Source organism: Mesitornis unicolor, unplaced genomic scaffold (genome assembly GCF_000695765.1).
Source record: "Mesitornis unicolor isolate BGI_N332 unplaced genomic scaffold, ASM69576v1 scaffold7608, whole genome shotgun sequence".
Taxonomy (NCBI): Eukaryota; Metazoa; Chordata; class Aves; order Mesitornithiformes; family Mesitornithidae; genus Mesitornis; species Mesitornis unicolor.
Window position 1 is genome coordinate 1 of NW_010203765.1, and position 13,952 is coordinate 13,952.

General features: G+C 45.1%; 1 pseudogene; it reads left to right on the plus strand.

Moving 5' to 3' along the window:
- The first annotated feature begins 18 nt into the window (after nucleotides 1-18).
- Nucleotides 19-6,540, plus strand: LOC104545645 (annotated as a pseudogene).
- The last annotated feature ends 7,412 nt before the right edge of the window (nucleotides 6,541-13,952 follow it).

Below are 13,952 nucleotides of genomic sequence, written 5' to 3' on the forward strand. Positions count from 1 at the left end.
ATAGGCCATTCCCCAATTTATACTGGAACCTTCTGCATAGTGCTGGTGGCCACTGATGCCAGCTGTTTGATGTACTATATCACCCCCTTCACCGAAGAAGTCTTTTATTCCCTCGTCCGCATCATCTTCATCTATGAGGCTCTAGAGAGCATGAATCATCTCTGAGAGACCTACCCTATCCACATGAAGAGCAATCTCGACTTTCTCACCACCTAGTAGTGGGTTTTTTTCCTCATAAAATGCTGCTGCCCCTTGGCAGGAGCCCAGGGCTGCACCTCTGTCACCTTTTCTTTACCTCTGTCTCTCCTCCCAGCTGTAAGTGTGAGCTACCAACTTCGCCCAGCAACAAAACACTGCATTTCTGGGAGAGCAACAAGATCACCTGGGAGAACCTCACAGTGCCTGTAAGTGCCCCAAGCCACTGCTTCCTCATGCTGCAGCTGCAGGGTCCAGGGGCAGTCACATGGTGCGAAAGTCAGAGCCCTTTAGGTAACAATGGCTTCAAATTGTGCTAGTGCTGGTCTGAGAATTCATTGCTTATGTCTGTTGTGTGGCTTTAACCCACTTGGTCCTGTGGAGGAGAGTCCACTTTGTCCAGTCCACCTCGTCACCAGCATCATGGGTAATAACTGTCCTCCTCAACCTTGTTGAAGGACAGTATGTCTGAGCAGGAGCAAGGTTAAATGAGTGCTTTGGTTATTGTAGAAGCTGAAGGGCTTAAGTTCATGCTTGATGATAGTAGTTAGTTTCCTTAATTGCTTCCTAGTAACTCCAGGCGTTGCTTGCTTACTCAGTGCTGTCTGTAGGTACATGCATAAATTTGCATGCATTAGCAGCCTCTCAGGCTGTTGTTGCTGGAAGCAGAGTCTAGGCATAGGATGGGAGACTCTTACAGACATCTTCATCCCCTCATGACCATGTCCTGTGAGCCCTCTGTTGAGAAGGGATGATTTGTCTCCTTCTTTCACATCACAGATATTTTAGGCTTCTTTCCCTGTTCCCTCTCACTCTCCCCAAGACTTTCCCACATTTCCTTCTCTCTGGTGTCCTCTTCAGCTGTGGTTACTTGCCATTCAAGTGGAGGATGTGCCATGGTTCTGTAGTATGGTGTCCCATCACATCTCATTTCTCTACTCTGCATAGTTCGATGCGTCACTTTTTCAGCTACTGCTGCACTTTAAATACAAATCTCCATTGGGAGCAGCAGTTACAAGGTCACGGATCTTGGACCGACATCTTAAAAAAACCCATAGTTCTCTGATGTTTCCTTGCTGCCTTTGATGCTCTGTTTCTCCAGGAATGTCAGTATTTGCATGGAAACTTTCAAGGACCTGCCTGTGGACCCAGTGGCCCATACACACCTAATGTCCTCTTGTGGTGCTACATCCTCTTTTTCTCCACCTTTGTCCTGTCATGTTTGGTGAAGAAGTTTAAAACCAGCCAGTACTTCCCAACCAGAGTAGGTAGAAGGTGATGGCCAGCAGCAGTCTCCATGCTCATTCCCAGAGTGGCTTTCCTGGAGCACTGAGCAGCATTTGCCACGACTTGGTCAGGCTCGGAAATGTTGACAATGAAGGCCAAGCTCTCCATCAGCTTGGATGTCTCTCTCTCTTTTCAATAAGTGCAAAGCAATGTAGCATTTCCCACCTGCCTCGTGAGCTGCCCCAGAGCGTTTTTTTGATCATGTAGTGGGAAATCGGGTCTCCCAACATGGCTGTTTTGTTTTTGCTTTTTTTTTTCACCTTCTGTGCATTATGTGCTTGAGGGGAAAGTTGATTCAAATGAGGAGCTGCCATAGGAAAAGACACTGTTTCTTCCTTTTGAGGAACAAAGGATGCCTTAGTGCCATATTCCCATTTTAGCTGTGAGTGTGGCTGTAGTGGCAGACATATGCTTCCTTATTTTTTAATATTTTTGTAAGGTTTGAATTAACACAATTGTTTTCCACCTAATCAAACTTTTTTGTTGTCTGACACCATACGTTACAGAGACAAACACAGCATCAGTAGCAAACCAAGTAGCTAACCAAGCTAACTAAGGGGTTTGGATGCATGTCCTCTGGCTGTAGGATTTTGTTAACCAGCCTTAATGTTGTGATGTCCTTGACTTTTCCATCTCATGTGATGGCCCCATTTATGATGCCCCTTTTGGCTCCGGTGTCTGGCCCCAGGTATGATCCACAATAAGCGACTTTGCTGTTTTCCTCACTATTGTCATCATGGTGCTCACGGACATAATGATTGGGATCCCATCATCCAAGCTCCAGGCCCCAGACACATTTCAGATAATGGGGTGTTTTGTCATGGAGTGGGTTTCAGCCTTCGGGGGATGCCACTGCGGCAGACAGAGCTGAGTCTGGAGGAGGTGCTGGTGGTGTGACCATGTCCTCCTCCACCTCCAAGTGCATTGTTTCCTTCTAGAAATGAGAAGACAGCCTCAGAACTAGAAACCTAAAGAAGAAGTATCTATAGATGCTTGCAAGAGGACACTGAGCCTGCTGAGCCCCAGGGTGACAGGAAACCAGGGCTGGGAAGTGCTTCAGCATAGGGATGGAGAGGTGTCCTGGTTTACTGGAACAGAATTTTAGAGTCAGTTTTCTTTTGTGGAAAACTGATTTTTGTAAGGACTACGACATTCTATTTAATGAGAATGAATTGATGAGGTTTTGTTGTGTTTTCAATATTTTCAACATTTTCAACATTTTCAGCTAAAGCTGGTATGTGATACTCAAGGTCTTCAGCAGTCTTGAGATTAACAGGTTCAGGGACTGGGGCAAGAGGAAACCCAGGGGAGCTGACCCCGAGCTGACTCCAGGCTAACCAATTAATATTATGCCATACCATAAATGTCACATTCACTGTAAACTGGGGAGTTCTTCCTCCTTCCCTCTTCCATGACTGACACCTTGAGAGGAACTCGTTTACTGTCCTGTTCCTGAGGCCTACTCCCCCACAATATTGGCTGAGGATAACTCTGCGTCCTTTATATTATAACTGTTATTAATATTAGTTTTGATTATTATTTTTAAAAATCTATTTCTATTTCAACCCATTAATTTCCTTTCCTTTTCCTGTACCCTCTCCCCAGTTGGGGAGGAGTCATTGGGTAATAGAGCAACAGTGAAGTGGCTGGGCTGGGAATGGATCCTGAGGTGTGTGCTTTGTTGCAGCCTACCAGAGACAACTGCGGGTGGTTCATCAGCCCTATAGGACCCAACCCCTTGTTGATGGTGTTTGGTGCGCTGATCCCAACTCTGCTCTGCACCATCTTGATTTTCGTGGACCAGCAGATTGCTGCTGTTACCGTGAACAGGATGGCACGCAAACTGAAGGTAAGGGCCTGCAAGAGATGACCCTATCCCAAACCCACTGCAGGCTGCAGGTATGGGGAGAAGCTCCTATTGCAAATCCTTTCTGAAGGCCTTGGTCCAGGACAACATCAGGCTGTGTGGCAGGATGTTCTTCTGGATTAATGATGACAGAGGCAGCAAATGACAGGGGAATTCAGATGACCAATCTTTTGGAGCAGCAAATTAATCTTAGAACAATATAATAGAAGTGTGTTTTTGTCTTAAGATGCCAGGAGCAGCTGGGGGAACAGATCATTTTGACTCACTGCTAGGGATAACTCAGAGTCACATCTTGCAAGTGGTAGAAATTTTTTTATGAATGAAAAAAATTGCCTTTTTTTGGTTGTTTTTGGAGAAGTAGGTATCACACAAAGTCCCCAAATCCACTTTGTCTGAATTCCTGACAGATTTTCATGCAAGGTGCTTGCACAAAAACTGGATACATCCTTATTTGTTTCCAATACTTGTTTTAAATTTTTGAGACATTAGTTTGAGCTCAGGTAGGGTTTGAGTCTGACTTGTGACATTGTCCTTGCTGTGGTGGTGTGGGATGCTCTTTGTTTCTTGTTTTGCTTCCTGCAGAAAGGATGTGGGTACCACCTGGACCTTTTTGTGGTGGCCGTGATGCTTTGGGTGTGCTCCATGATGGGGCTGCCCTGGTTTGTGGCACAGAAAATCCTGTCCATCACCCACATGAACAGCCTCAAAGTAGAATCTGGCTACATAGCTCCAGGAGAACTACCCAGGTTTCTGGGGTTACTAGAGCAGAAAGTCACTGACTCGATGATCTTTGTGTTCATGGGCTGCTCTGTCTCCTTGATGTCTGTGTTGCAGGTGAGAGGAAAGTGCAAAACACCCAACAACCACGAGCTTTTTGAGGTTATAAAAAAACAGTCCCATCTCTCCAGGCCTAAGTGGCTTTGAGGCAGAGGAGGGGATCCCAAACCTTGGGGCTTGACCTGTGGTGGAAACTAGCCTCAGTTACACCTTCCAGCCCTTCAGACCCCTGTTTGGTGTGCTGCAGGCAAGTGAGCAACACAACTGCTGTAATTTTCAGGTGTCCTTCAGGCCCACCTGTGTTTAGGGGTTACAGTGAGGCGTATCCAGAGCAGTACATCTGCTTTCTTTCAAACAGGCAGCACTTCACTGGTTGTGATTTGCTCCCCCAAATGCCTCAGAACAGCCATTCCCAGAAGCTAAACAGACTGTGATCATTCCAGTGGGCTCCCTTGCACATTCCTCTCACAAAGTAATCTCTAGGCTACAAGAAGGCACGTTGCTCTTGTGTGTTGCCACAAGAATACATAGAAATGTTTTTCTGCCATCACAGAACATGGGATTTGGTGAAGTCACACATTTTTGTCTAACCTTTCTGGAAAATAGGACTACTCATATCAAGGGTAACTCAAAAGTTCAGCTGAAAGCAGAGCATTAGCTCACTTGCACACACAAGATCTCTGATGGTTAAATTCCAGGATATGTCTAGCCCTGTGGAAGCTGGAAAGCTTTAGGCAATTTTAGGCAGGGCCTGTAGAAGAGAGTGGTAATACTGAAAATGCAATTTAAAAAAATAAATTATTGCATTCCTTTTTTTTTCAGTTTATACCAATGTCTGTGCTTTATTGCATCTTTCTCTACATGGGTGTGTCATCACTCCAAGAAATTCAGGTACGAACTCTGACAGTGTGCAGCATGTCTGCTTCCTGCTATTTCATCTCCATAGAAGCAAGAAAAAAGCAGTGGCATGGGAAGAGCCTCTCTGAAAGCAAGGAAATAAAGTATTTTGTGTGAGAAAAAGATTAGTGCAGGCACAGGAGGTATAGAGGGCTGGAAGGACCAGGCAAGTTCAGCACACTCTGTTTCACTGTTTGGGGCAGGTCTGTGTTTGTTTACGTAAAAATGGGGGAATTCAGTGCAAAGGGAAGGAGATTTCTGCCACTGGTGGAAATGCTTGCTGAAGGATTCAGTGGGCCAAGAACTGCTAACAATAATAGAGGACCATGAGATAACTGCTGCTTGGTGGGCAGCTCTCAAGGGCAAGCTGGTTTATAGATGGAGTGAAGGGGTGCTGCTCCCAGGAGGAAGATGGTGGGGTCCAAGATTTCTTCTTGCTAGCGAGATCCTGCAAACTCCCTCTGCATCTCAAAGGGGCCAGAAACTTTCTGCAGTACCAGGGTAGCAACTTTTCCCTTTTATTTTGCAGTTTGTTGATCGCTTGAAGCTGCTTTTGATGCCAGTGAAACACCAGCCCGATTTCATCTACCTGAGGCATGTCCCCTTGCGAAAGGTGCATCTTTTCACTGTCATCCAGCTGATCTGCTTCATCCTGCTCTGGGTCATCAAGGTGTCCCATGCCGCCATTATCTTTCAATGATGGTAAGAGCCGGTGCTGCTTGGCATGGGGATGTGTGCAGCATTGGAGTGAGATGTAGTATCATCTCTGGCCTCACTGCACCTTCTCTCTTATTTGTGAAGGTTTTGGCTCTTGTTTTGGTCTGGAAAGCAATGGATTTCTGCTTCTTGAAACGAGAGCTCAGCATTCTGCATGAACTTATGCCAGAAAGCAAGAAGGAGAAGTGATACAAAAAATGAAGCCAGAGAAGAAGAGGTAACTTGCTGGGTGCTCAGAGTTGGACATCTCCCTCGGGCTGTGGGATTGCTTGTTTCCATCACAGTTTATCTTGAAACATTGCAGGAAGATTGAAAATAAATGGAAATAGATCCTAACAGGCTAGATTCCACATTGTAACTTTTTCCTCTAAATTAGCAGTGAGCTTAACACTTGATTAGAGGTACAATTTTTAAAATGAGTCTTTTATAATCAAGATGATGATGATGATGACGATGACGACGACAACGGCGACGACGACGATTATTTGGAGACACTGCAGGCTTCCTGCTTAATGGTCCCACAAATGAATTGAGTGTCACACACATGTGTAAACATTTTGTTTCGAAGTGAAACCCTGGGAAGGCAGGGCTGATGCAAACCAGACCAAGGGATCTTCTCTGACAAACTAAGGGAGCAATTTTTCAAACAATCACTTCCTACTTTAGGGTGTCTCTTGTCACCTGCTAATGCCTACATTTCTGTTTTAGGCACCTACTGCTTTGCCTTTAACCACCCCAGAGACCACAGTAGACTGCTTGGTATGCACAGAGCAACTGAAGAGCCTTTCAAAGGAGAGAAGGTAAAATGAGTCAGCTTTGGTTAAATCAAGAACTGATTCCAGTTGATCCTGACTTCTCCTATGTAATCAAACTGTGGGGTGGAAAGGTTTGCAGGCTGTCCCCATGAAAATTAAAGCCAAAGAAAAAGCAAGAGAAAAGAGCACTGGGCAGAGGAGAGGGAATGCCAATAAGAGAAGAAAACTAGCAAGAAAGAAGATGAGAACTGGCAAAAAGCAGGAAGGTGCTGAAGATCAGCAGGCCCAGGTGTGTGCCAGGCTCTGCTGCCCGTCTTTCACAACTCTGACACTGCTCTCAGTCAAACCCTCTGGCAAGGGACAGCAGGGCTGATGCTGCACAGGGTTTGGAAAGCACTCCATGGCAGCTGTCCAGGGGCTCCCCATTGAGCCCTGCTGTGTGGAACAGGGGTGTAGTGCATCTCTGCACACTCAAGGGTGTGGAAGGGTATTGCTTATGGGGATAAGGCACCAGAACCATCCCATAGTCAGTGCCAGCAACAGCTCTCTCTTCTGGGCTATAGTCCAAAGAAAGCAGAGCCAAGTCATGCCTGTTTCTGCCTTTGTGGGTTTATCAGGGCTTTCTGACACTGTTGTTGTAGGTGCTCATTCCCTGTTACTGGATGAACCGCTGTGAGTCCTGGACTTATGCTCTTGATGTCCACAATAAAAGGATATTTTCTCTCTTCTGAGTGTGTCTACCATATGATGTTTTTGCCTAGGTAGAGCTTTTGTGATTGATCATACTGGAGGAGGTTGAGATCATCCCTTGTCCCCTGTCATAGTTTAACCCTAGCCAGCAACTAAGCAGCACACAGCTACTCACTCAGCACCCCACCAGTGGAATAGGGAAGAGAATTGGAAGAGTAAGAGTAAGAAAACTTGTGAGCTGAGATAAAGACAGTTTAATAGGTAAAGCAAAAGACAGACATACAAGCAATTCAAAACAAGTTCATTCACTACTTCCCATCGCAGATAGGTGTTCAACCATCTCCAGGAAAGCAGGGCTCCATCACGCGTAACGGTTACTTGGGAAGACAGACACTGTAAATGCAAATGTCCCCCCTCCTTCTTTGTTCTTTCTTCAGCTTTATATGCTGAGCATGATGTCCTATTCTATGGAGTATCCCTTTGGTCAGCTGTCCCAGCTGTGTCCCCTCCTAGTTTTGTGTGCACCCCCAGCCTCCTTGCAGGTGGGCCGGTGTGAGAAGCAGAAAACACCTTAACACTGTGTAAGCACTACTCAACAGTAAAAACAACTTCTCAGTATTACCAACACTGCTTTCAGCACAAATCCAAAACATAGCCCCATGCTAGATACTATGAAGAAAATTATCCCAGCCAAAACCAGCACTCCCAGAAACTGTTCCAGCAGGCACTGGGGCTGAGTTCAGAGGCTTTAGGAGTCCAACCAAAGCACAGGATCATGCAGAGCAGCTGAGGTTGGGAGAGACCTGTGGAGGTCATCTGGTCCAACCTGCCTGCTCAAGCAGGGTCACCTAGAGCCAGTAAAATATAAAAACCCGACAGTAAAATACTGGTTTCTCATGCAGCTGGATTATCACATGTTCTAATTTATGCTTCTTTCCTCTTATCCTCTCAGTCCATGCTGTTGAGAAAAGCCTGGCTCTCTCAGCTTCCTTCCTTCTCAGCAAGTATTCATACATATTGAGAAGACATCCACTCCTCCACCCCCACCCCAGTCTTCTCCCAGCTGAAAAGTCTCAGCTCTCTCAGGCTCTCCTCACATGGCAACGAGAAGGGAGAATTTCCACTGGTCCTCATTTGGAAACTGTTGGAAGGCCTCAATCTCAAATAAGGAATTGGAGACATTAGTCTTCATCTAGGTGACCTCATGAGCTGTGCACTTGCAGTTTGGCGGAGAAGTGCCAGAGCGCATTGTCGGCAGGGTGTTAATTCAGCAGTTCTGATCATGAAACTCATGGGAGCACTAAGCTGGACAGCTGGAGATGGCACTTGTGTGTCAGCAAGGCTAGATGCTCTGTGTTCAGCACACCAGTGGTGCAGCAGTGCCACAGCCACTGCTCAAGTCATGCATGCACTGATAACCTGTCCCTGAGTGTCCTCAAGCCCTGAGGTTTTGGATCTTCCAGGTCATTCTGACAAAAATATATTGACAAAGGTATGGAGGTGGCGCAAGTCACAACTGTTGGGACAATCCGCCACAGTCCTTGTCTTGGTGGGAAGGTGTTGGCAGTGAAGACTCCGCATGGTGGGTGCTGCTTATCGCTAGCACAGCAACCAAGTAAGGAAGGTGCTACCATTTGCCAGTACCATGAGGGCAGGCTCTAACAGAGAGGAGGCACTGCTTTGCCACATTCATAACAACCTCAAGTCCCAGGGTCAGGGGGGACATGACCTCGTGCCTGAGGTGCTGCCTGCCTCTGCTCCATCCTTGGAGCCAGGTGGATGGGTCCCTGCCTCTTGGCTGGAGTCAGCAGGAGCTCTGCTCATTTGTCTCCTGAGTGCCACCATGCAGGCTGGGCACCCCAGGGTAGATGCCAAAGGGAGATCCCTAGGATTTTGGAGTTGAGAGTACAGAGGATCCAAAGCCCACTATACTCCAACTGAAAAAGAGATATTAGCATACAAAGGAGTTAGAGCTACTTCAGAAGTAATTGGTACTGAGGCACAGCTCCTCCTGGCACCCCAGTTGCCAGTCTTGAGTTGGATGTTTAAAGCGAAAACGCCCACCACGCATCATACAACTGCTACATGGAATAAGTGGATCATACTGATCACTCCTCAAGCTCGGGTAGTATTGAGGCCTTGTCTTGATCTGCCAACTGAGAGACTGCCATACCATTTTGCCCGGCCTGCGAGACTATTACAACAGATGATCCCATGGTTTGGGGCTAAATGAGCTCTTTTAAGAGGTGGCCCATAGACTAAAAGAATGCTATCTGTGTGTATATATGTGTATATATGTGTATATGTATATATGTATATGTTGACCAATGGAAAAAGTAGTAGTGACTTAAGTGTGATGTAAATGGTACAGAATAAGGGGTGGAATGTCCTGGTTTTGTCTAAGAGGATGTTTTCCTTTGCATTAGGAGGGAGCAGCAGCAGCAGCAGCAGGAGAGAAGAGACTGCCCTGGCTCTTTGCTCTGCAGCAGAGCCAGGACGTTGCCCTGGAAACTCCTGTCTGATGGAGGAGGTTGGATGCCATTCATCAACTGAACCAAGAAAATCAGCTGACTTCTTAATTTGTTTTGGTCAGCAAATCAGGAGTTTCAAGAAATACTCTTTGGTTACATCTGAGAGATGCACATAGTTGCTAAGAGTCCAGAATGACCTTTTACGAGCAAAGAATTTGGTGCTTTCTGTGTCTCTTCCCTTCAGAAGCAGTGTGGGTGACCACCGCACAGCTCAACCTCCCTTTGATGTGGTTATCCCAGGCGCGACCCGATCTACTGCCCTGCATGCCTGTATTAGACCATGGTCCTGAATTTATTAACTATTATAATGCACACAAGTTTTAATTGAACAAGTGTCAAATAGTGACTTGAGTAGCTTTTCATTCCCAACTGTGAAAACTTTTCTTGTCAGGAACAGATGAAGCTGAGTAGGTCAATTTTGAATGTGACAGGGGCAGTATGAGAAACTGGAAGTCCTTGGCTTAATGTAGATATGCTTGGCAACAGCTAAAACATTGGTGTGTCATCGCATTATTCTAAGCACAAATCCAAAACATAGTCTCATACTAGCTACTACAAAGAAAGGTAACTCAATCACAGCTAAAACCAGCATAAATTTAAATAAAATGCTGTGCAAACTGCTGGTTTTGACATCAAAATTTTGATGATTCTTTCTCAGTAGAAACAAGTGTTTTCAGAGAAGAGCTTCTTGTTCTTGAGAGGCATCATTGCTCTGGTTAATGTTCTCACCTTACGTTCTTGTCTTTACAAGAGCTCTATCTCAGCTACATACAGAAGAGTAACACCAAAGCAGAAATGCCTTGTTTCTAAAGTGAAGCAGAATTTTAGGTTAGTAATTCCTCTTACCTGATTGTCCTGTATCAGAGGCTATTTTTTTAGTTTACAAGACTATTTTCTGAAGGATTGGGGGACCAGACAGTTGAGTAATTACAAAGAAACTGATTGGTCACCCACAGTGTGTTTCACTGCCATCCAATCATTTCAGTTTATATCAAGTAAATGCTTGCTTTCACATTTGTACCAGTTATTTGCTACAGACGCATTGGAAATTGGATAGCCAGGAGTACAAATATCTAAGGTTACAGTGTAAAACTCAAGCATATTAAGGATGGCTCTCTGTGATTACTCAGCAACAACTAATGTGGTGCTGTGACCAAAGTTTTTGTTACAACAAAAATAATGAAAATAGAATAGACAAAAACCAGTTCAAATCTAGAGCCAGGATAACCTGGAGGATCAATGTTCAGTTTACAAGTGTGTCCAATACCATAATCAAGCCACGAAAAGACTGCCTGATGGGATAAGGTCATCACTGTCATTCCCCAGTGTTTGCCATGTCCACGCAGTTTCACAGCATGTATGTTTATCCTTCGAGGGACAGTTTTAGGGTGCTGTAGCTTAGAGCTGCACTCAGGCAATAGCTTGCCTCTTTATTTTCTAGGACATGCAGCAGAGCATCACTTCAGGAGTATCACACTGCCCTCCAGTCACAAAAGCATGTTGTTTAGATGTTACATAGTCATTTTCTTTTGTTTCTACATTTTCTATCATGAAAAAAGACTAATTCTGAACATACCGTCATGTTGTTCTCGTTCCACCAAGAGTAAACAACCCTCTTCCTACTTTGTGTTTAAAACCTTAAAAGTTGAGTCAATTTCTCCATTGTTTAGTGCTTGATACCACTTCCCTCTTCTCATGCTATAGGTAAAAAAGCATCTTGCTCTTATCAAATAGAGTTAAAGAAGAGATCAAAGGACACTGTAGAGACTTTGTGCAACAGGGCTGTGCTGGTGTCCTCTCTACCAGACTCTCAGCAGAGACTCACATCCCAGCTCCTTGTTCTCATAGTGAACAATGACAGTGTTGCTGGTTCTTCCCTGGGCAATCACTGTCTCTTTGTCATATCTCTGTTTAGCAACGAAAAGGAGGAAAAAGTAGGGGGTAGGTGTGCAGAGTTCCTCTAAGTCCCCCCAGTCACCATCCATCCTTGTGTACACGTGAATCTGTGAGCATTACGCCTCTGCATGCCTCCTCCTCCAGACATGGCCCTTATGGCCCAGACTATGGACCTGCAGAAGGCTTTTCAAGAAGTCAGAGCTACACCGTGCACTGGGAAACAGTCCAAAACGGCCAAAGCTGTGGTTTTCAAGTAGAACCTCAAATGCTGCACTGGCATATGCTGCCTGTTGTACTAAGAATGATGCATTAACCATGTACACGTTTTTAAAAAATAGAGAATAAAGAACTTTATGAATAGAGAATAAAGAACTTTAATAAAGAAGAACATGCTTTAAGCTGCAAACACTAGTGTGAAATCTGCTTTTTATCCCTCAAATCCCTGCTTCAGCTGAGTAGCATCATGTGTTGCTGTGTGGCAGCGAAGCTTGGGAAAAAGCACGCCTCCTGGTCGCTGCTTAATTTGACGAGCAAGAGGAGTAAATGCTCCTGTCTGGCAACAAGTTTTCTAATCCCTGAGTACTAATTTCAAAGCCAACTTGCTGCTACCTCCCCGCCAGCTTCCGGGACTCCCCCACATTATCCAGCAGCTGGATTATCACGCACCTGACGCTCTCCCGTCCTCTCTGTGGTGACAGCCTCTGCCACCCTCCGTCCTTTCTTAGCAATGCACCCTGCTCCCCTCCAGATTTGCCAAATATCCCCAACCCCCAACCTGGGTTAGTGTTGCTAGGTGGAGAAGAGAGGCCAAAAGGTTTCTAAGAGAGAAGGAGACTTACCCTCTGTCAACTGCAAGGCATTTGAAAGCTGTGGCTCCCAAATTGCTCCTTTTATTGCCACTCTGACACCTGTGTAACATGCTTCAGGTTGCAATTTTATTTAAATGGTAGTTTTATTTAAATTGCTCTTTAAAGAGGTTTTACTAAGCTATTCCATCCTGTGCCTTTTCCATGGTTGCAGGGAACCTGTGCTCCTCATGTTGTTGCAGGAAGTACAGTTCCTGTTGGTCAAAGGTTCCTTGCAGTGGTTACCTTTCTGCTGGATAATAGTACTCATCTCTTTTTCCCTATTTCATTTGGTACCTTCGATTATATTCCAGTTTTCCAGTACTTCAGCTAACAGTGTCCTGTTTTCTACACTGAAAGTATTTCCCAATTTAAAATTATGTTCTTTGTGCAGATCAAGCCATGCAATTTCCCAGTTTTTTGGTCAGGCCGTGCAATTCTCCTTTATTGTTCCTTTTATCAGCAAAATTTTAAAGAATTTTGAAGCAGGAATTTCAGGCTCACCAGGTTCGGTGCTTCCTGCCATCAAAGATCGCTGGTGAACTCACCCATTGGCATCGATAGGAGATTTGGAGATGAGAGGCTTCAACAGTGGTGACAGAGGGTCTCACCTGTGTCGCCAACCTGTTATGGATTTATGCACACCAGTCACCATAAGTGGGTCTGACCCTGGGGACAAAACCGCAAAAACAAACAAACAAAAAACGCCCCCAACAAAATAAACAAAAAAACAGGGAGAAGGAACTGCTTACTCTGGATGGGGTGCTTTGAACTTTGTGCTGGCACCTTCATCCCCCTGGTCTCCTTCCTGAACTTCCTGCACACTCCAGGATCTGGCAGCAGTGCCATGTAGGACACTGTTCTCCCCTCCCTCCTACAACACAGAGCTCATTGCAATTACTTGCACAGAGAAATAAATACAATTTAAAAAAAAACAATTTTAAAAAATATCAGTGTACCAATTAAAAATAAGGTTCTGCAAATCCTTCTAAATGCTAAATGTTTACTATGACATAGTTCATTCGCAGCATGTAACAACTCTTCAGGTAAATGCTGGTAGTTATATCAGCACAAAAAATCCTCCAGGAGTCATTTGGGGAAATGCAGAGGAAAAAAAAAAATACATCTGTCTTGTCTTAACTTCCAACCTGGGATTTGGAGTTTCTAAATCTTCTTCTGGGAAAGATGCGGGAAAGAGACTACAGCACTTTGAGCTCCTGGTGCAGTACTCAGCATGGCAGGGTTGGGGCAGATGCTGTTTCTGTGCAAAGTTGCTGCCACTGCCGACATCCTGGCAAGCCCAGCATGCTCCGTTCAGCACTGCCCCTCTACCAGTTGTACTGCTTTACCAAGGGTCATAGTTACAATAGAGTGAATGTGACATGAGAAATCATAATTTATCATAAGAAAGATGTTTTTCCTTGATGGGGATTATGCAGCGTCCCCACGAACACTCCCAGCTTTTAAGGATTGTCTGGCTCGTAGTTCAAAAAGG